The 24279-nt window shown below is 40.3% G+C and overlaps 1 long non-coding RNA gene across 4 annotated transcripts; it reads right to left on the bottom strand.

Annotated features, from left to right (window-relative positions):
• Positions 1 to 1006: 1006 nt before the first annotated feature.
• LOC139361396 (uncharacterized) lies at positions 1007 to 23270 on the bottom strand. Of its 4 annotated transcripts, none has more exons than XR_011618964.1 (9): positions 23249 to 23267; positions 17764 to 17890; positions 15321 to 15474; positions 14733 to 14876; positions 11258 to 11372; positions 9516 to 9605; positions 8767 to 8838; positions 7840 to 7994; positions 1007 to 1019 (listed from the first exon to the last, which is right to left on the bottom strand). It is a non-coding gene; the product is annotated as an uncharacterized lncRNA (long non-coding RNA). The 4 variants fall into 4 exon arrangements; XR_011618966.1 differs by lacking the exon at positions 1007 to 1019 and adding an exon at positions 6645 to 6767; XR_011618967.1 differs by lacking the exon at positions 17764 to 17890 and having other exon boundaries at positions 23249 to 23270.
• Between the last annotated feature and the right edge of the window lie 1009 nt (positions 23271 to 24279).

The following is a 24279-nucleotide window of genomic DNA, read 5'->3' as shown; positions in this document are numbered from 1 at the left end:
GAATCATCAGTATAAGATAATAATGTAACATTAGCTTTGGACATGCCTGACTCCTAAACAAACAGATAACTATAAGCTTGCTTAACACAGACTTCACCAAATATCAGTCATACTACAGAGGATAATTTCTAAAAGACCATTACTTGAATCTTTCATTTCTTCTAGGGAAAGGTCTTACAGTTAGGGGGACAGGGTAAAGGAAGGAAGGAGTTCTTTCCCCTTAAGTCCCAAAATACTTATTTATCATATGAGTTAGCTGTCAACCTAGAAAACAAAGGAGCATGTTTCTAAGCAAATGTGTAACACAAGACAAATAGGTATTAGCAGAGGAAGCTGGGAAAAGTGAGACTATCATGGACACTTCATGGATATTAAGTTGCTGCAAAAGTAATTGCAGTTTTTGCCATTGAAAACAATAGCAAAAACCACAATTACTTTTGCATCACCCTATAGTTCTGCCCAGGTTATATACTGTAACACAATAAAAGGGTACTAGGTACCAAGAGACGTAAGGCAGTTGAAAAGTAGACATGGAGATCTGAAGAAACAACAAGAAATTTTTGGTTTCCACCAGGAGTCAGGAATGGAAGGAACAAAAAATAATGCTAACAACAGACTTCTGTCTAGGACCAGTGTTAACACAGGGTAATGCTGTGGTGCCTGGACCTTAGGAAAAAAAAAAAAGCATTTGCTTTTCCACGTGGTTTATGAAAGTCAATTGTTCTGGAGAGAAAATAATCATGAACTTCAAAATGTAAGGTTACTTTAATGATGCTAATGAGATCACAGCCTACCTTAATATTAGTGCATAAAATTTAAATACTATGCCAATAAAGTGAATAGCCTTCACAAAAATCCCAATGGGGAAACTGAAACATGTTTTACCTTCTCATAGAAATCCAAAATAAAGTGCAGCAAGAAAGTTCTGTTGCTCTCCACGTGCACTGCAATAGTGGACAGCCACCCTACATAGTGGAGCAGTTTAGACACAGAGCTCATGGATCCACCCAGTTCTCTCTCTGCAATAAGAAACCATAACATTCAGATACAGAGTAGCAAAAGTGTTCACAATTTCCAAGCTAAAGGTGAATAATATAAAGGAAAAAGGTGGTGAAGGTTTAAAAACTATCAGTGCTCCAATGTATAATTTACTTTTTAAAGAATCAGTGGTTAATCATAAAACTACACACAGCCTTTCAGGGAATCATTAAGACGAAATCACATAGAACATTCTAAACAACCAGACTCTACTAGTAAATAACAGATAAATACAGTATTAAGCTCCAAGCAGTTATGAAAATTCTCAAGTGAGAGATATAAAAACCACTAGAAATATAGGTATTTCATTAACAGTTAAGGGGAGAAAAAGGTTCACATAAAAGTGACATGAAAAATTCATGGCCAAGCACAGTGGCTCACATCTGTAATTCCAGTACTTAGGGTGGCCAAGGCAGGCAGAGTTCTTGAATCCAGGAATTTGAGACCAGCCTGGGCAACGTGGCAAAAGCTCTTTACAAAAAATACAAAAATTAGCTGGGGTGGCAGCACACACTTCTAGTTCCAGCTACTCAAGAGGCTGAGGTGGGAGGATTGCTTGACGCCCAGAGGCAAAGGTTGCAGTGAGTGAGACTGCACCACCGCACTCTAGCCTAAGTGACAGAGCAAGACTGTTCAAAAAAAAAAAAAAAAAATCAGGCCATGTGCAGTGGCTTATGCCTGTAATCCCAGCACTCTGGGAGGCTGAGGTAGGCAGATCACTTGAGGTCGAGTCTGAGACCACTGTAGCCAACATGGTGAAACCCCGTCTCTACTAAAAATAAAAAAATTAGCAAGGCGTGATGGTGGGTCCCTGTAATCCCAGCTACTTGGGAGGCTGAGGCAGGAGAATACCTTGAACCCAGGACGTGGAGTTTGCAGTGAGCCAAGATCATGACACTGCACTCCAGCCTGGGCAATATAACAAGACCCTGTTTCAAAAAAACAAAAAAAAATCAGGATGAAATGTGAAAATGGACAAAATGATACAGTAAACTAGAAAACAATGATAACTAATTTATTCGAACCAAATCAAATGTGGTTTAAAGGAATAAACATTAAAATGACTTTAGGAATCGTTTCCTATACTGTCAGTAACATTGTAACACAGATGCACAGAAACCTACCCTACACAAATCAAAACTCTGTTTTGCCTGAATTCCTGAGCTTTATAAAATGCTGTTAAACATATTTTCACTTGAATTTGGCGTGGCACAGTGACTCATGCCTGTAATCCCAGCACTTTGGGATGCTAAGGCAGGCGGATCACCTGAGGTTGGGAGTTTAAGACCAGCCTGGTCAACATGGTGAAACCCCACCTCTATTAAAAATAAAAAATTAGCCAGGTATGGTGGTGCAAGCCTGTAATCCCAGTTACTGGGGAGGCTGAGACAAAAGAATCCCTTGAACCCAGGAGGTGGAGTTGGCAGTTAGCCAAGATCATGCCACTGTTAAACGGATTAGGAAAAGACTTACAAATGTGAATTCACAGCTTTACTCTCCTATCTAGGCAGTCAACAATGGTTATGCACAAGGAAAAGAACATGTATAATCTTAGAATTTCAGAGATGATGACGACTCTACTACTGCCCACCACCATGATAGTTCAGTGTCAGGACAATCAATGATCAGGAGACCATTCAAATATGCAAGCATCCACACATAGCCAGTTGGCTACTTGCAAAACTAAGTAGTTTTTTGTGGGTTTTTTTGTTTTTTTTTTTTCCGAGATGGAGTCTTGCTCTGTCACCCAGGCTGGAGTACACAGGTGCGATCTCAAATCACTGCAACCTCCTTCTCTGGGGTCAACCAGTTTTCATGCCTCAGGTTCCTGAGTAGCTGGGATTACAGGCGTGTGCCACCACATCCAACTAATTGTTATATTTTTATTAGAGACAAGGTTTCACCATGTTGGCCAGGCTCGTATGAAACTCTAGACCCTCAAGTGATCTGCTGGTCTCAGTCTCCCAATGTGCTGGAATTACAGGCGTAACCATATCTTAACTATGATTTTGGGTAGCACTTGGCAACTGTGTCAATTTGAAACAATGACGATTGCTTCAAACAGTCTCTTTTGAAGTGTTTTTCCACACCACACTATTGGCATTTTGGATCAAACAATTCACTGTTCAGGACTGGCTCTTACTACCCACGCAGCCCCTGAAGCACACTGAGCATCCCCACCTCCCACATATTAAATGACAGTCGCAACCTCTTCCCGGTCACCATGACACCAGAAATGCCCCCTCCCTTCAAGAACCACTGCTGAGTAGTTTTCTACCCTTCTCTTCTTATGATAGATAACTACAATTTACTCCCTTTTTGACAATGATATGGCATATGGTCACATGACAGAAATATGGCATTACACCTATATTTACTCAATTATTGAAAACTTGAGCTATACTATATAATGCCAAATATTGTTATGACAAGCAAAATTATCCACATGTCCATTAAATTTTAGAAAGCAGAATTCCTTTTTAAATTGTCTCCCTTATGATACTAATAAAAGGAAAGATAATACAGAAACTGTAAGGCAACTATTTCAAGGGTACCGGAGACTTACACTGCAACTTGGCCAAATATTGTAGATGCAAACATACTGTTTTGTTCAATCTTTTGCTCATCTGGGGAATAGAGAATGAATAAACATGGGTCCAGGCACAGCAGCTCGAAGAGGGGAATGCAGGTTAGGGATAACCACAAGTAAAAGAGAAGAATTTCAGGCTGGATGTGGTGGCTCATGCCTGTGATCCCAATACTTTGGGAGGCCAATGCAGGAGGATAGTTTGAGCCTAGGAGTTCAAGACCAACCCAGACAACACAGTGAGACCTTGTCTCTACAACAAAAATCAGCCTGGCATGTTATATTGGTGCACACTCTTGGTCACAGCTACTTGGGGGCTGAGGTGGATCGCTTGAGCCTGGGTGGTTGAGGCTGCAGTGAGCTGAGACTGCGTCACTGCACTCCTGGGAGACAGAGAAAGACCCTGTCTCACACAAAAGCGGAGAGGGGTAATTTCAAAGGTACAGTTCTTGATGTAATTTAGGTAGAAGAGGTTAAACATTTAAGTGGAGTTTCTTTTAAATAGTGGTTCTCAAACTTCAGCATGCACCAGAATTATAGTAGTGTTTAATTACAGAGCCCTAACTCCAGAGTTTAATTCAGTAGGTCTAGGCCAAGACCTAAGATTTGCATCTCTAACAAGTTTCCAGGTTATGCTGATGATCCAAGGACCGTATTTTGAGAAGCATAGCTTTACAAGATGTTTACTACCCACTAATGCTCCATTTCCTTCTAAAAGTGATCAGGTGTATCTGGAAACAATTTAATAACGAATATGAAGAATTAAAAACAATTTTCCAGGCCTAAGTAGCTTCTACTCTCTATTCTACCAAAGTAAGAAACCACTATAGGGATAAGAACATACAGAAAAATGAGTCTGGGCTCATCTGTTAACCAAGCTAACCACTAGCTATTTACAACTGAAGCTAAGGGGAATTTGAACATTGGTTAGATATTTAAAGATACTAAGAACTATTGGCTTGGCACGGTGGCTCACGCCTGTAATCCCAGCACTTTGGGAGGCCAAGGTGGGTGCATAATTTGAGGTCACAAGTTCAAGACCAGCCCTGGCCAACTCTGTGAAACCCTCTCTCTACTAAAAACACAAAAATTAGCTGGGTGTGGTGGCACATGCCTGTAGTCCCAGCTACTCGAAGGCTGAAATACGAGAATTATGTGAATCCAGGAGATGGAAGTTGCAGTGAACTTTCATCAACCCACTGCACTCCAGCCTGGGCAAGGGTGAGACTGTCTTTTTAAAAAAAAAAAAAAGCTTCTAATTTTTTAGGTGTCATAATAGTACCATATTTTACAGTTGAAACGGGAGCTGAGTTTTGCTTTAAAATGGAAAGGAAAGGTGAAATGTATTATAGATGAAAAAAGGTTAACCAAGAGTTGCTAACTGTTGAAGATGGGTAATGGGCACAGACGCGGAATACTGCAGTATTTTCTCTACTTTTGATTGTATTCGTAATTTTCTATAATATGGTTTTTCAAATGCCAAAAAATTACGTGGCTGATAATAGAATTTACGAGAAGCAGCCAGGCACAGTGGCTCACACTGGTAATTCCAGCACTTTGGGAGGCCAAGGCGAACAGATCACCTGAGGTCAGGAGGTTGACACCAGCCTGGCAAAAATGGCAAAGCTCCATCTACAAAACAAAACAAAAACGTAGCTGGGTGTGGTGGCACATGCCTGTAATCCCAGCTACTGGGGAAGCTGAGGCAGGAGAATCATTTGAAGCTGGGAGGTGGAGGCTGCGGTGAGCCAACATTGTACCACTGCACTTCAGCCTGGGCAACACAGCGAGACTCAGTCTTAAGACAAAAAAAAAAAAAAAAAGAGTGTAAGAGAAGGCAAAAAACTTTAGGTAGAAAGAGTCAAAACAATCTGACTATGCAGTTCCTTGAAATTTAGTCTTTTACTTTGAAGGTAAAGCACACATATAACAAAAATTTAGGGTTCTTATTTTAAACTCCAAAGTTAAGATAAATTAATGCATATAACCAAAATACAGGATACGAACATACTGTCCAGCTACCCTACCCTCTATTTTTTTTTAATCTTCTGATATCTCTGCTGTCTATCACTTGGAAGCTCATCCAGATTCACTGAGGAGCTTAGAACTCTGTATCATGTCCTGCCATCAACATCTCAGTTACACCAGTGTCCATGCAAATGATCCCAACATTTCAGTTTCAGTTTCTTGACTTTGAATCAAATAACCTTCACCTTCACTCCACCTTAGTTACCCAGTCCCACAGATACACACTAGATTCTGTCATAACCTGAACTGAACCACACTGGGCAATAACTGAAGGCTCCTTGATGGCGCTGATACCTAAGCTGCAGCTTAAAATACAACTCAGGGTTACCCAGACCAGAGTGTCCACTGGCTGGAATTTATTTGATGCTCAAAAAATGTTTGTTGATTAAAAGAATATAATAGTAGTGACCTTATGAAATTTACATTACTAATTCAATTACCTGAATACATTTAATTATATCTTCAGTTTGTCCTCCTAAACTACAGGTTTTTCCCTTTTATTTGCGTAATGTAACATATTCTTTCTTCAAATCCAACAGTGTAAAGATAAAACTCCAACTCAGCTCTCTTTATAAAGAGTTTCAAATTGAACAAATTGAACAAATATTATTTACAAATGATGTCAGGTACTTAAAAAACGTTTTTGTTGTTGTTTTTGAGACAGGATCTCACTTTGTCACCCAGGCTGCAGTGCAGTGGCACATCTACAGGTCACGGCACCCTCGACCTCCTGAGCTCAAATGATCCTTCTATGGCATCCTCCTGAGTAGCTGGGACAACAGATGCATGCCACCATGCCTGGCAAAGTTTTGTATTCTTTGTAGACATGGGGTTTTGCCATGTTGCCCAACCCGCCTCAGCCTCCAAACTGAAACTGCGGAGATTACAGGTGTGAACTACCACACTCGGCCAAGAAAAAGACTGTCAATGGATATCTAAATAAATTTTAGTAAAGAGTGGTGGAGTGTGGAAGAAGCAAGTGAAATCTTACTTGTAAGAAGGACTCTGCCCTCACAAAGTATCCAGGAAGTTGGTAAATTCTTTTCCATGTTTGTAATTATTCACCTTGTACCAAATACATTCTAGAGCAGGAACACTAAATATAAGCATCTAGCTGTACCACAATAAAAAAGTGCACAAAACAAAATTATCACCAAAGTTACAAATAAGTGACAAAGTAAAAAAGCCACTAGTCTCATACATCCTGACTAACTCATAATGTAGACGAGAACAGACAGATGGAGGTGACAGTGAGATGTTCCTCAACAACTTGGTCATCTAGGGAAAAGCTTATAGTGAAAAAACAAGTGGAGAGAATTCACATATAATGAATAAGATAAACTTTGTATCACAGTCATCCAAGCAAGTTATAAACATCTGAATTGAAAGTTTTAGAACACTCTAGACTTCAATTAGGGTAGGCTGGGTATAACATAAAAAAGATTGAAATTTAGTAAGTGGAAATCTAATAAACTGTATCATATTCCATTTAAAAGATTCAGAGTAGAAGAAGAATTGGCCTGGAACCAATCAAAAGCAACTTTAACCACCAGAAGAATCGGAAGTTGCTTATCCAGTAAAGAAACACTTAATTTGGTCAAAAGAAATGCTATCTTCCCACTGCCCCCCACCACTGGAGGAATGAAATGCCCAGGCTTTACTATGGCCTGGATGAAAGACTTCTCACTGCCATTTCCTCTAATTCTATAATTAAGAAACCCTCTACTGACAAATCTTGTTCCCATATATGCAGATAGCACAGAGGGGATATTCTAGTTGGCAGATATGAGCATTACGCTTACCAGAAATCATTCATTTTATATTAAAACTGATATCCTGGCTTATACATTCATCTCCTCTGAGTTTCATTACCATTAACGGGATGACTCTGGGGGCCTAACAGCAAGTTTCTGGACATATAAAGATGAAAAATCCTTGGATTGTGATAGTCATCAATGTAGAGCCACCCAGTGAGTTTTGGTGGCCATCCAGTAGTGTTTCCTTAACATAATCCCTCTCCCTTCTTACTACCTTAAAATTACAACAGAAACATTCATGCTCTAAATATATGATTACCACAGACATAATTACAGCATACGAAGGCTCCTCTTATCTTGAATTTGGCACTCCCTTATAAAAGAAATTCATTTGTAAACTATCTTGTCCCTTCCTCCCTCAATTCTTACCTTCTTGTAATATTTGACTCAACCCGTAGTAAGACCTCAGCGAGACCGACTCATCTATGACACAGTCAATATACTGAAGCAGCAGAGAGTTGTTTAGCACTGAGCCCATCTGAGAACGCAGCTGCAGTAACAGAACCACCGATCAACTTCTGAAACTAAAGAAAATATGTAACAAAAAATAGGCTAGGCATGGTGGCTCATGCCTATAATTGCAACACTGTGGGATGCTGAAGCAGGAGGATCACTTGAGCCCAGGAGTTTGAGACCAACCCGGGCAACGTATTTTTAGATTTTTTTTTTTTTTTTGAGACAGTCTCACTCTGTCAACCAGGCTGGATGGAGAACAGTGGCGGGATCTTGGCTCACTCCAACTTCTTCTCCCAGGTTCAAGCAATTCTGATGCCTCAGCCTCCTGAGTAGCTGGAAGTACAGGTGTGCACCACCATGCTCAGCTAATTTCTGCATTTTTTGGTAGAGATAGGATTTCACCATGTTGGCCAGGCTGGTGGTCGTGGTCTTGAACTCCTGAAACCTCAAGTGATCTGCCCGCCTTGGCTTCCCAAAGTGTAGGGATTACCAGTGTAAGCCACCGAGGCTGGCCTGATGTAATTTTTTTGAAAAATTAGCCAGGCATGGTGATTCACATCTATAGTCCCAGGTACTTGGAAGGCTGAGGTGGAAGGATTACGTAAGCCCAGGAGTTCAAGGCAGCAGTGAATCATGACTGTGTTACTGCCTGGGTGACAGAGTAAGACCGTCTCAAAAAAACAAAAACAAAGGCCATACAGTTCAAACAGAAAATGCGAAGAAGCACATGGTCCAGTCACACACCTCTAAGCAATGGATATTCTGTAAAAGTTGGGGAAAGCTTTGAAGCTGTTCTAGTGGAAATGATCCACTTCTATTCAGACAATCAGAAAGACTCACCTCTTTTTTTCCATATTCTTTAGTGTAGCTACTGGAATTGAGCACTGGTATAACTGAGAGAGAATTCAATTTCTAAAGAAAAATAATAAAACAATCTATCAATGGACAAAACAAACTACAAAACACAAATATAAAAGCAGCTGTTAATGTGTTTCAATTAAATGGGAATATGGTTTACACAGAATCCTGGGTAACTGACATGTATTTAAATATCTATAATCTCCTCTAAGATCTGAATGGTTATTATTTGGATTTAACAAAAGAAAGCCATGCAACTTGTTTGAGCTTTAGATACTATTTTTAGAGGACGAACACTAGCTGGACCTAACATCAACTTCCGAGGTTCTGGAGAAAGTCCCTGTTTTCTTCACTTCATGGCAAGCAGAGCCATCTTCCATATATTCTCTGAATTCTTAAAATAGATCTGTAAATTTGGATATAAAGTACAAGAGAGTAGGTACCCACAAATTGGAGTGATGTAAAGTCTAAAACTGCTCATTAATTGAATATATATTATGAATTCCTTTACATACAAATGCATTTATTTTTCTGATCAGCAATCTATTAAATGCACCAAACGGGATCAACACGAAGTGCCAATCCCTAAAAAAAACTTCCCCAGAGCAGTACCACAATACTAGATAGTAAAACAGTAGGCTGTAAGCATTTTAGTTGAAATCTGTAAGTTAACTTTAACAAAAATAACATATTTCAGTCTCAATATGATTTCTCTCTCCTTAATCCCTTACCTTTTTCCTAACAGGCAAAGATACAGAAATCAGAGCAGAAGCAAAGAACCTATACAGCGACAACAAAGCCTGAAGATGAAGCTGCATTCCCTGAAATAAAATAAGTTTTCCATTTTCAATTCTGTGGCTACTAAGAAACTGAGAAAACAAATACCAGTAAGAAGAAAGAAAGTATATTCAGACCATAATTTCACCATGAGATATAGCTATAGGAAGATGCTATCAAAAATCAAGGAAGGAGTAACCAGACATTTAAGTCAACCACCATAAAACAATCCGCTCCAAACTGTGATCTTCTCTCTTACTACCATTACTGACTTTAGTTCTTTCTCGTATTTTCTCTCCTCTTCCTGTACCTTAGGCTTAACAGTCATACTTACTAGCATTGCATAGCTTATTCTCACTGGTAGCATACTCAGGACTCAAAGTTTATTCATCCTTGATTTACACATCAAGGAGATACGACCAAAAGAGAAGCTAATACCTGATTATTATAGTTCTTGGAAAAGTATCTAGGAAATTACAATTGGCATGCCATTATCAAGCAGTTTTGACATAACTAAAATCTTAACAAAGCACTAATTTCACAATGAAAGAAGTCATTACTGCTAGACACCTGCATCTGACTCTGCACAGAAAGCACACCACTAAAACGAATTCCGAGGAAGTAACCAAATTGTTTTGTAATACTAAAATTTTATATCAAATACTGTACAAAGGCAGGCAGTAAATGAGGCTTAGAAATAATTATTTTTTTGAGATGGAGCTTTGCTCTTTTTGCCCAGGCTAGAGTCAATGGCATGATCTCTGCTCACTGCAACCTCTCCTTCCCGGGTTCAAGCGATTCTCCTGCCTCAGCCTCTCCCAAGTAGCTGGGATTAAAAGCAGACACCACCACACCCAGATAATTTTGTATTTTTAGTAGAGACGTGGTTTCACCATGTTGGCTGGGCTGGTCTTGGACTCCTGACCTCCAGTAATACACCCGCCTTGGCTCAGAGAAGATGTCTATGACCTAGAATCAGGTACACGCTGGAAAGAATCTCAGAGCATGTGCCTATTACCTGGAATCAGGGCATAGGCTGGAAAAAAGCTGAGATGCAAAGGCAGGTGCTGCCTCTGGGGAGAACGGACAGAGTAGGAACCACTGTAGTTTCTTGCCTTTACAGTTGTGTACATATACTACTTTGATAAAATTTATATTAAAAAATTAAAAATTAAATGAGGTCGAATGTGATGACTCATGCTTAAGCCCAGGAATGCAGGACCAACCTGGGCAATATATTGAAACTCCATCTTTATAAAAAATACAAAAAATTAGCCACTCATAGTGGCATATGCCTGTAGTCCCAGCAACTTGTGCAGAGCATCTGCTATCAAATCTAATATACAGGCAGTGAGCTCCTGGGATATGAACCATTTTCTTTAAATTTACAGTTGTCTCTGCGTAGCTGGACTGTTTCCAGACTTTCCAGCAGTCCATGAGGCAGGAATCTTTAAACCCATGAGAAAGCCTGGCTCTTCCCTCCTCTTCTAACATTCCTTTTTTTTTTTTTTTTTTAAGACTAAGTCTCATTTTTGTCACCAAATCTGGCTGCAATGGTGCAATCTCGGCTCACTGCAACCTCTGCCTCTCAGGCTCAAGCGATTCTCCTGCCTTAGCCTCCCAAGTAGCTGGGATTACAGGAACCCACCACCACGCTCAGTTAATCTTTGTATTTTTAGTGGAGACAGGATTTTACCATGATGGGAAGGCTAGCCTCGAACTCCTGACTTCAGGTAATCCCTGCCACCTTGGCCTCCCCAATGTGCTGGCATTATAGGCGTGAGCCACTGCACCTGGCCTCTTCTAACATTCTAAAGAGAAAAAGAGAAAGCGATTTAGCTTAGCAGCCAAGGAAAGAAAAAACAACGTATACATTAAATTGCCCTTTAATTTTTTTCTTTTTTTTAAAATTATACTTTCAGTTCTAGGGTACATGCGCATAACGTGCAGGTTTGTTACATATGTATACTTGTGCCATGTTGGTGTGCTGCACCCATCAACTCGTCAGCACCCATCAACTCATCATTTACATCAGGTATAACTCCCAATGCTATCCCTCCCCCCTCCCTCCTCCCCGTGATAGGCCCTGGTGTGTGATGTTCCCCTTCCCAAGTCCAAGTGATCTCATTGTTCAGTTCCCACCTATGAGTGAGAACATGCGGTGTTTGGTTTTCTGTTCTTGCGATAGTTTGCTGAGAATAATGGTTTCCAGCTGTATCCATGTCCCTACAAAGGACACAAACTCATCCTTTTTTATGGCTGCATAGTATTCCATGGTGTATAGGTGCCACATTTTCTTAATCCAGTCTGTCTCTGATGGACATTTGGGTTGATTCTAAGTCTTTGCTATTGTGAATAGTGCCGCAATAAACATACATGTGCATGTGTCTTTATAGCAGCATGATTTATAATCCTTTGGGTATATCCCCAGTAATGGGATGGCTGGGTCATATGGTACTTCTAGTTCTAGGCCCTTTAATTTTCTTTCTTTCTTTTTTTTTTTTTTTTTTTTGAGACGGAGTCTCGCTCTGCCGCCCAGGCTGGAGTGCAGTGGCCGGATCTCAGCTCACTGCAAGCTCCGCCTCCCGGGTTCACGCTATTCTCCTGCCCCAGCCTCCCGAGTAGCTGGGACTACAGGCGCCGGCCACCGCGCCCGGCTAGTTTTTTGTATTTTTTAGTAGAGACGGGGTTTCACCGTGTTAGCCAGGATGGTCTCAATCTCCTGACCTCGTGATCCGCCCGTCTCGGCCTCCCAAAGTGCTGGGATTACAGGCTTGAGCCACCGCGCCCGGCCGGCCCTTTAATTTTCTACAGCTTGCTTGCAGTATGGTAACACTACTGGGGCTTTTAAATGCTTCATATCAGTGGTGATCACAAACATTTTAAAATTCCTCTATTTAAGGGTTTTTTCTTCTTTGTTGTTAGATATATTTGCTTTTGTTTCGTTTTCGCCTTTTTCTTGGACATGAAGCAGAGATATATTTTCATTTTTCCCTATTTTTTCAAGGGAGAAGCCCAACTGATATTCAGGAAAAGACCTGACCAATTCTCATTTAAAGTTACGCAAAACAGTGGCTTGTGCCTGTAATCCCAGCACTTTGAGAGGTCAAGGCAGGCAGATCACCCAAGGTCAGGAGTTTGAGACCAGCCTGGCCAACATGGTGAAACCTCATCTCTACTAAAAACACAAAAATTAGCTGGGCATGATGGCACATACCTGTAACCCCAACTACTTCGGAGACTGAGGCAGGAGAATCACTTGAACCCGGGAGGCGGAGAGACTCTGTCTCAAAAAAAAAAAAAAAAAAAAAAAAAAAAAAAAAAAAAGATACCATGAAGGGACTTTAAGACTGGCCACTTCCCAAATCCCACAGGATAAGTATCCTGTAAAAATTTGCTTTTGTTGATAGGTACGTGAAAACTCCAGGATTCGACATATCTACTTTTCCTGTAATTTTTACTAAACAAAGGTGCCTTTAAAGGTTCTCTAACCTGCTATAATTGAACTCTCATGGAGCTTGAGACTGTGGAACACAAACTCTTTTAAGACTTAAATCTAGCTGCCGTGGAATTCTTTTATGCTTTCACAGCCCCACTATCCAGTACAGTAGCTACTAGTCACATGTGGCCATTTCAATCAGATTGAATTTAAACGAAGTAAAATTTAAAATGCCTTCTCAATCACATTAGCTATATACATGGCAGGTGCTCAAAAACAACCTGTGGCTCTGGCACTAGGCAGCACAGTTTTCTCCTCACTGCAAAAAGTTCAATTCCACAGCACACTGCTCTAGAGAAGCCCAGGAAATCTTCCCTTTTTGACCGATTTTTTAAAAAGACAGCTTTAGTACAACATTATTGATATGATAAATTACGCATATTTAAAGCATACAACTTGATAAATTTGGACATTTGTGTACACTCATTGTTTCCTTTTTCTTCTTCTTTGTAATCTCTCAGTTTCTTCCCCAGGTGATCATTTATTTGCTGCCTGCCACTAGAGATTAGTTTTATATAAACAAAATAACATAGTATGTGACCTAAGGAGAAGCGGCATTAAGTATTTTGAGATTATATACACACTGCTCTATGTAACAATAGTTCATTCCTTTTCATTGCTGATTAGAGTCTTTCCTTTGACTATATCACAATTTGTTTATCCATTCTCTTATTGATGAAGATTTAGTTTGTTTCCAGTTTGGGGCTCTTCTAACCCAAACTGTTATGAACATTAATATAAAAGCCTTTCTAAGAGCTATGCTTTCTTTTCTCTTGTGCAAATACCTAAAACTGAAATAGTTGGATCATATAGTAGGTCTACGTTTAACTTTTTAAAAAACAACCAAACTGTCTGCCAATGTCATAGTATTTCACATCCCAACTATCAGCGTATGAGAATTTCAGACCCATTTTGAACTGAGCTCTTGACCCATGGGGAAATTTACTCTAACCAGTTCCTATAAATCTACAAAGCAATTCTACAGCTATCTAAAATTTTGACTCCCAAGTCTTTCTCTTTTCACAGTTACATAATTCTCGCCAAAAATCATTGTCATAAAAGGAGTACTAGGAAAACAGTGTGGCGATTCCTCAAGGATCTAGAACTAGAAATACCATTCGACCCAGCCATCCTATTACTGGGGATATACCCAAAGGATTGTAAGTCATGCTGCTATAAAGACACATGCACACGTATGTTTATGGCGGCACTATTCACAACAGCAAAGACTTGGATCGACCCGAACGTCCATCAGTGACAGACTAGATTAAGAAAATGTGGCACCTATACACCATGGAATACTATGCAGCCATAAAAAAGGATGAGTTCGTGTCCTTTGTAGGGACATGGATGCAGCTGGAAACCATCATTCTCAGCAAACTGTCGCAAGAAAGAAAACCAAATACCGCATGTTCTCACTCATAGGTGAGAACTGAACAATGAGATCACTTGGACTTGGGAAGGGGAACATCACACACCGGGTCCTACTGTGGGGATGGGGGAGGGGGAGGGATAGCATTAGGAGATATATCAACATAAATGATGAGTTAATGGGTGCAGCACACCAACATGGCTCATGTATACATATGTAACAAACCTGCATGTTGTGCACACGTACCCTAGAACTTCAAGTATTAAAAAAAAAAAAAAAAAAGGAGTACTAGGCTCTCACCAGAAGAAAACAAGAAGAGGGTTCCTGAAAGGAAGCAGCATCCATTGCCTCTCATCAGGGAACAGCCTGCACTTCCGGTCTGGTGCACCACATGGGGAATAGCCCACCTCAGCAGAAAATGGACACTGGATTTCAAGCCACAAGCTGAAACATGAAACCATCATCATGCCTTCAATTATCTGAATGGTATGATAATTGAATGGTACTGTCAATTATCTGAATGGTATTATCTGAATGGTATGAGAGCCAAACTTAAAATTCTCTCTGAAATCATCTTTTTATAATCCTAGTCTGCCCTCCTTCACTAAAAAATGCTACTTAAGACGCAACATTATTTTACTTCATGCTGGAATGGAATACACCATTTATATTAGTTACTATTAGCTGGCAAGGATTGAGGAGACAAACTAAAATGGTAGGTTTTTAGTAGCATTACGTATCAGCATTTTTACAGCTGATTGAAAATGAACCCCTGCTAAACGACTGCAGTTAGTCTGCAAATCCAGTTTACTTCAGTGAAAGCAAACAGTTGCCCTGTGAAGCGGGTTGGCAAAAAAGCAGTTCACTTTGGCACACCAAGGATTGTACCTGGCTGGTATACAGTCCCAGCTGCATTAACTGAGGCATCAGGGTATCGACCATGATCTGAGTCTGCAACTTTCAATGCGTCACGGAGGTCAGCAAAACTGGAAGAAGGTGACCGAGCATAGTAGCCTTAGTAACTTCTTCCAAGCCTTTTAACCTACAGAAAGTTCAAGAAAAACACTCAGCCTAAGCAATGCCCAACCACCACATGAGAAGCAACTAATGTCATCTTTATCTGACAAATTCTCTTAAACTACATCTCCTTAAACTAGTTAAGCACTTTCAGCAATAGTAATTCAGCCCACAATTTCCCACCTTCTGCCACTGATGAAGAGGGAAAGAGCAGAAAGCTATTAATGGACAAGCTATTAATAGATACCATCTCACACCTATCAGAATGGCTATAATTAAGCAGAAAAAATAACAGTTGATTCTGGAAAGGTCGTGGAGAAGATGGAATACTTACACAGCGCTAAAGATGTGAATTTGTTCAGTCAGTGTGGAAAACAGTGTAGGAATTTCTCAAAGATCTTACAAAAGAAGTACCATTTGACCCAGAAATCCCATTTTTGGCTGTATACCCAAAGGAAAATAAATCTTTCTACATGATTAATGCATGATTCAGATACATATATATGTGTGTTAATCACAGCACTATTCACATTGGCAAAGACATGGAATCAACCGAAATGCCCATCGACAGTAGACTGGATAAACAAAAAGTGGTACACATACACCAATGCAGCCATAAAAAAAGAACAAGATCCTGTCCTTTACAACAACATGGATAAATCTGGAGGCCATTATCCTAAGCGAACAGTCATAGGAACAGAAAATCAAATACTGTACATTCTCACTTATTAGTGAGAGTTAAACACTGAGAACACATGGTCACAAAGAAGGCAGCAACAGACACTGGGGCCTACTTGAGGGTGGAGGATGGGAGGAAGGAGAGGATTAAAAAACCACCAATTGGGTACTATCCTTATTATCTGGGTGACAAAATAGTCTGTATGCCAAACCCTCATAACATGCAGTTTACCTATATTAACAAACCTGCACATGTACCCCTGAACCCAAAAGTTAAAAAATAAAAACCCCCCTCCAAAAAAGGAAGTGCCTTAAGTGCTTTAGAAATATTATCTTATTTGATCTAAACAATAACCCTGCAAGGTAGACTATTTTCCTCTTCACTTATGATGACCACAGAGATGTTAAGTAACTTGTCCAAGGCCACACAAGTTACCAATGGAGGAACAGTGTTGGGGGTTGAGTTCAGACAATGCAGTTCCAGAGTCCGTGTTCCTAATCATTAAGCTATGCTGTGCTGTTTCTCAAAAACTGTAACAGGTCACACACACATGGCATTTACTCCATGCCAGGAATTGCTCTATGCACTGACACATACATAACAATGTAACCCCCAAGGTCACCCATGGGAGGCAGTACAGTGCTCAGGAAGGCTCCCCCATTGAAGTTGGGAAAGGAAGGGGTGGGAGGAGCAGACTCTCAATCCCACACTGATGAACACCAGTTTCTTAAGACACTCACTTCATTGACTGTTTCTAAAACATTCAACTTCTTAATGGCACTATTTCTTGTTTTTTTTTTTTTAATTCCTATTTCATCAGTTATGGAAGATTTAATGGTATTATCACAATGGTAAGTACCAGTTATAATTAACAAACCGGTTTGGGAGCAAGGCTGACTCCTGGTGAGCCTGCAGCTCTCCCCTGGTGAGAGCAGCAGTACACAGATGTATCAAGCAGAGCCGACCAGCCCCGTGGGTTCAGTGGGCCATGGCACTGGCCTGGACATTTTATTGAGTGAATGGAGAGATCTAATCCATCTGGCAAGTCAGTTAAGAGAGCTTCTACCATTTTTGTTGACATGTAACACTGTAATAAAACTCACTTGTAATACTGTAAAGCTCTGTAAAAAAATTTTAAACTAGCCTATTTCTTTAAAGGAGATGTTAAGCAATTTGTGCTCCCTTGAACCTCTTCATTTTTGCTTTTAGGACAGTAGAGCTCAGTAACACAATCAGTTACTAAACACAATCAATTACTAAAATAAATATTATCAACAGTAACCAAAAAAATTCAACTTAAGGCTATCATACCCGAACTCAAATATCCAGAAGCCAATTTAAGTAATCCATGCCTCCTTGGCAAGAGTGTATGGATAATACCTTTTCTTTGTGATAGTAAAACCTACCTATTTTCTCACCTTACCCAGTATCAGGTTTTATGCATCTACAGATAAAGCAATCAACATACTGCATAGAAATCTCGAGCTCTTAATTGAAAGGTACACCAGAGTTATATCTAAATCATTGGCTACAATGATCTAAAACACAGTTACATCTAAATCTTTTGTAACTATGATCTAAAACCACTTCAGTTACATCCTAGTATTAATCACAGGATGAAAACTCTTACATTACCTTTACTTTCAGAACTATAGCCAGTGTTGCTATCTTGTGCAGGCAACATGTCTTCATAACCCAATACTATGTGTTTTCCCCCAAGTAAACAGGAGGGAGATCCAGACGCCCCTTCCAAAAGCAACAGCTTGGAGGAGAGAAGAAAAATCAAAGACACTTAGACCATTCAATTCAGCAAGAAGTGAACCTGCCACCCCAAAGGGCAGAAAACAAAATCTTAAAATTAGTATTTTATATATTCATCTCAAGTTATTGCAATATTTTTAAACAAAAAATTACAAAACCATGTTTCCAAAAATGTTACAATAAAACTATATCTGTGTGTAAAGTGTATAGATTTTATGTGTACATCTGTGTGTGTGAGAGAGGGGGTTATGAATTAGGAAGCATATGTACCAAAACATTAGAAATATTTGGGTAATGAGATTATGAATGATTTTGACTTTCTTCTTTACACCCTTAATATATCATCATCTCAAAATTTACAATCAGAATTCATTATAAGCTATTGTATTTTTATTTATGTATTTATCTCTTTATTAAGGATACGTTGTCTTACTCTGTCAGCCAGGATAGAGAGTGCAGCTGCGCTCTCAGCTCACTGCAACCTCAGCCTCCCAGGCTCAAACAATCCTCCCACCTGAGCCTCCTGAGTAGCTGAGACCAAAGTTAAGTTTTCCTCGGTTTAAAGTAACTTGTTATACTTATGTTGTTTAGCCTCATGGTAACCAGAAAACAAAAATCAATAAACACCCTAAACATAAAAAGTAAGGAATTAAAACACACACTACCAGAAAAATACTACTTCACTACAAATAAAGACAGGAAGGAAGGCAAGGAGGAAAGAAAAGAAAGGAAGAAAAAGAGATCAGAAAGAAGGGAAACAGGGAAGGGAGAAATAAAAGAAAAAAGAGTAGCAAAACCACCATAAAACAAGTAAAAAATGGCAGTAGTCTGTTTTTACCTGTGATAATCCTGAATATGAATGAATTAAATTAAGACACAGTGGCTGAATGGATTAAAAGACCCAGTTTTATACTGCCTACGAGAAACTCAGTTCACCTTTAAAGACATACACAGACTGAAAGTGAAGGGATGATAAAAGATACCCCATACAAATGGAAACAAAAAAAGCAGGAGTAGCTATACTTAGATAAAATAAACTTTAAGTCAAAAAATAGAAAATAAAAATTATATAATGAGAAAGAAGTAAACAGCTGCCTAACAATTATAAGTGCATGTGCAACCAACACTCAAGCACCTAAATACAGATGCAAATATTAACAGGCCTTAAAGGACAGATGGACTGCAATACAATAGAGTACCTCAACACTCCACTATCATCAGCACCCCACTACCGTCAATGGACAGATCATCCAGAAAACAAAACGTCATCAGCTAAACTGTACTCTATACAGAATGGACCTAACAGACATTTTCACAGTTTTCCACTCCACAACTGCACAAAGCACATTCTACTGAGTAGCACGTGGAGTATTCCACGGGACAGATTATGTGTCAGGCCAAAAAACAAGTCCCAACACATTTTTAAAAACTGAATTCATATCAAGTATCTTTTCTGACCTGAGTGGAATTGTATTAGAAATCAGTAACAGGAAGAAACTTTAAAAACTGTACAAATACATGGAAATTGAAATACATGCTCATGAGCCAATAAATTTAAAAAAAGGAAATTAAATATTTATTGAAACATAACAATAGAAACACAATACATCCTGTGGGATGCAGCAAAGGCAATTCTAAGAGGAAAAGTGCATAGCTATAAACACCCACATCAGAAAAATAGAAGGATCACAAATAGCCATCCTGACAGTACACCTCCAGTAATGAAAAAAACAAGAACAGTCAAATGCTAGAATTAGTGGAAAAAATACCATAAAGATTAGAGAAAAAATTTTAAAAATAGAAACAAAAAATACAAAAAGTCAATGGAACAAAGAGCTGGAGTGTTTTAGAAAAAATAAATTCAAAATTGACAAGCTTTGACTAGACTAAAGATATAAAGAAGAAAACAAAATCGTAGATAAAAAAGGAGACATTGCAATTGATAACGCAAAAGTATGAAGGACTGTGAGATTTAGAAGTGAATAAATTTCTAGACACAACGAATTCCCAAGATAGAATGATAAAAAAATAAAAATAAAAAAATCTGAATAGACCAATAATGAGTAATGCAATTAAAGCGGTCATAAAAAGCCTCCCGGCAAAGAAAAACGCTAGAATCATGGTTTCTCTGCTAAATTACCAAACATTTTAAAAAGAGATAATACCAATTTGACTCAAAATATTCCCCCTAAAATAAAGAGGAAGGATGGCTTCGAAACTTGTTCTATGAGGACAGCGTGACCCTGGTACAAAAACCAGACCGGGACACAACACAAAAAGAAAACCACAGGCAAATATCCCTGATAAACATAGGTGCAAGAAATTCTCAACAAAATAGTTGGAAATTGCATTTGACAACACAATAAACAGATAACCTGCCATGATCAAGTGGGTTTCATCCCAGGAATATGAGGACGATTCACTAAACACAAATAAATGTGCGACATCACATTCAGTAAATCAAGAACGAAAACCATATAATCATTTCAGTAGATGCTGAAAAAATAAAAATCAACATTCCTTCATGATAAAAACAACATGAGTAACAGAAGGAACATATCTCAGCACAATATAAGCCATATATGAGAAACCCACAACTAACAATCAATAGGGAAAAATTAAAAGCTCTTCCTCTAAGCTCTGGAACAAGCGTGGCTACTTTTACACCACTTTTATTCATCATAGTACTGGAAGTCCTAGCTTGAGCAATTAGGAGAATGCAATAAAAGGCATCCAAATTGGAAAAAAGGGGAGTCAAATTGTGTCTGTTTCCAGGTGACATGAACATATATAGAGAGAACCCTAAAGATTCCACAAAAAACCTACTAGAAATGAGAAATTTAGTCAAGTTCCAAGATACAATATCAATATATAAAAATGAGTAGCACGCCCATGCACCAGTAGTGAAATGTCTAAGAAAAAAATCAAGAAAGCTATTTTATTAGAAAAAAAGATATCTAGGGATAAAGTTACCCAAAAAGGCAAGAAATCCCAAAATGAAAACTATAAAACATAGATGAAAGAGATTAAAGCAGACAACACAAGTAAATGGAAAGATATCCATGTCCATGCACTGGAATAATGTTAAAATATCTGTATCACCCAATGTGATCTACAGAATCAATGCAATCTGTGTTCAATTACAAAACACTTTCTTCATTGAAATAGGAAAAAACAATCTTAAAATTCACATGGAAATTCAAAATGCCTCAGATAGACAAAAGTATCTGAAATAAAAAGAAAAGCTGGAGGCATCACACTACCTGATTCAAAATATACTACAAATCTATAGTAAGCATGGTACTATCAATAAAAGGGGTTGGGGTGAGAAAGAGACAAATGACAGATACAGACAAGTGAAACGAAATAGAGAAATCGGAAATCAACTCACACATTTACGGTCAACTCACTTTTAACAAAGGCACCAAGAACACACATTGGGGAAGGATAATGGCTTCAATAAACTGTGCTAGGAAAGCCCAACACCCACGTGAACAAAAATACATCTAGGCTGTTATCTTACCATATACAAAAATCTACTCAAAATGAAGATTTAAATGTAGGACCCGAAACTATGAAACTACCAAAGAAGAAAACATAGGATAAATGCTTCATGAAATTGGTTAGGACGACGAATTTTCAAGTAAACATCAAAAGCACAAGCAACAAAAGCAGAAATGTAATTACATTAAATTAAAAGTTTCTGCAAAGCAGAGGAAGCAATCAGTGGAATGAAGGAACCAGAGAATGGAAGTATTTGCAAACTATTCCTCAGGCAAGGGGTTAATACACAACACACATAACTCAAATTACTCAAAAGCAAAAATACAAATAATCTTATTTTTATAAATCTACCCAAAACTTTCGTTCCCCACCATTATTTCCCCACCTTCTTTTCCCGACCGCATTTGGCCCCCTCCCTCTCGCCACCCTTTTTCTTCCCCCAACCACCCGCAAACTTTTTCACCATCATTTTTTCCCTACCGTCGCAAAGCTTTCTCTAGTCTCCTGCTCACCGTGCTATTCCCCATCCATCTACCCAACACTTTCACCGTTTTTTCCCGCCGTATTTTCCCCTTCTCCCTGGCCACCCTCTTTTTCCCCCTCCCGCTCTCATCACCCCCTTTTGCTTCTTCATCTAAGCAAACACTTTTTCCCCGTCTTTTCCCAAAAACTTCTCCCCACTCCTACTGCTCACTACCCTCTTTTCCTCCTTCATCTACCCAAAAACTTTTCCTCACCGTCTTCCCTCGGCTCCTCCTTGCTATTCTCTTTCACTTCTCCAACCACCCAAAAACATTTCCCCAATCTTTTCTGAAAGTCTTCTTCCCATTCCTTCTCACCTCCCTCTTTTCCCCCTCCATCTACCCCCAAAATTTCCCCCAATGTCTTTTCACGAAGTCTTCCCCGCTTCTTACTCGTCCTCTTCTCTCCCCTATCCTGCTTGCCACCCTTTTTGCCCTCTACCAACCATAATTTTCCCATCTTTTCCCCAACCTTCTTTCTCGCTCCTTCTCGCCACCCTTTTTTCTCCTCCTCCTCGCCACCCTTTTTTCTCCTCCTCCTCGTCACCCTCTTTCCCCCCTCCATCTACCCGAACACTTTTTACCCACCGTCTTGTCTTTTCTTTCTTCACCATCTTTCTTTTCTGCCACTGTTTCTTCACTAAACCTTCTCTTCCTCCAGTTGGCGGCTACCCTCTTTTTCCTTCTCCCATTTGCTACCTTCTTTTGCTTCTTTATCAACCCAAAAACTTTTCTTTTTTTTTTTTTTTTTTGAGACGGAGTCTCACGCTGTTGCCCAGGCTGGAGTGCAGTGGCGCGATCTCGGCTCACTGCAAGCTCCGCCTCCCGGGTTCCCGCCATTCTCCTGCCTCAGCCTCCTGAGTAGCTAGGACTACAGGTGCCCGCCACCGCGCCCGGCTAATTTTTTGTATTTTTAGTAGAGACGGGGTTTCACTGTGGTCTCGATCTCCTGACCTTGTGATCCGCCCGCCTCGGCCTCCCAAAGTGCTGGGATTACAGGCTTGAGCCACCGCGCCCGGCCCCAAAAACTTTTCTCCCCACCATCTTTTCTCAGAATCTTCTCTCACTACTGCTCGCCCCCGTTTTCCACCCATCACCATCTCTTTTTTTCCTCTCCCATCTACCCATAAACTTTTTACCCAGTCTTTCTGCAAAACCTTCCCTCCCTCCCGCTCCCCATCCTGTTTTTCCGCCTCCATCTACCCAAAAACTTTTTTCCCCTCTCTCTTTTTGCAATGTCTTCTCCTCCTCACTATCCCTTTTTCCCTTTCTCACTAACCGCCCTCTTTGCCTCACTCCATGTATCTATCCCAAAACTATTTTCCTCTTCCTACCGCTCCAGCCTCTCCGTCACCGCCACCATCAACGCAGCGAGGCGAGCAGCCCCATAGGGTCGCGACTCAAGCCTCCAGCACGCGGCGTGCTGCTCCCTTCTCCTCGTCTTCTAAGTCGGGAACTGACCAGCTTCACAGGAAGACACGGAAACTAAAAAAGCCTGCCGCGCTTTCAGCATCATTTATATACTGACGTCATGGAGGTGGAGCTTCTTTGACTGCATGTTCTGATTGGATGAGAAAAAACCTCCAGGCTTACTCGGATTGGACTTTATTATCGTGTTCTGATTGGATGAGAGCAAGTCTGAAGACAACCAATCACAGCATGAAAATAAAGCCCAATCATAGTAAGCGTAGAGGTTTTCTCTCATCCAATCAGAACATGTATTCCAGCATCCGCATGTGCGCGACCTCAGTATATAAAGCATGTTGACGTGGTCTGAGGTCATTTCAGACTCCTGTTTGTCAGCGTGCTGAGCTGTTACGTCCCAGCTTAGAGAACTGGAGAACTGGAAGGGGCCGTCACTTGCTGCCCGCGGGAGCCTGGAGCCCAGAGCCGGGAGCCCAGAGCCTGAGGCCTTGCTTCGCTGCTGTTGGTGGTGGTGACAGAGCGGTAGGAGGGCAGCTAGCAGCGGGAGTTTCTCTTGCCTAGCTGGAAGACGAGAAGCAGCACCACTGCATGCTGGAGGCTGGAACCTGTGCCACCGCGGGTCGCCTCGCTGCAGTGGGTGGTGACATCGGAGACTGCAACTCGGCCAGAGTGGTAGAAATGTGGCGGGATAGGTGAGTTATCCAGGGCTGCACTGTCCTCCTGGGCAAAGGTTGGGTGACCTATTGGGGCTCACTGCCCAAGGCTAACTATCTGTGGCATTGGTCTGGTTGGGGGCACTCTCTGAGGTTACATTGCTGGTGGTGGAGTGGGGGCTACGGTGGTGGGGGTGGTCACGGGAGGCAGGTCATGTACACTAACGTGTACTGACGGTGGCAGTGGATGGGTTAAGGGCACCATCTTCTGGTGCACTGCTCGTGGC

The sequence above is a fragment of the Macaca nemestrina genome, unplaced genomic scaffold, assembly GCF_043159975.1.
Source record: "Macaca nemestrina isolate mMacNem1 unplaced genomic scaffold, mMacNem.hap1 Scaffold_47, whole genome shotgun sequence".
In the NCBI taxonomy this organism is placed as follows: Eukaryota; Metazoa; Chordata; class Mammalia; order Primates; family Cercopithecidae; genus Macaca; species Macaca nemestrina.
This window is presented reverse-complemented; position numbering and strand designations above follow the sequence as displayed.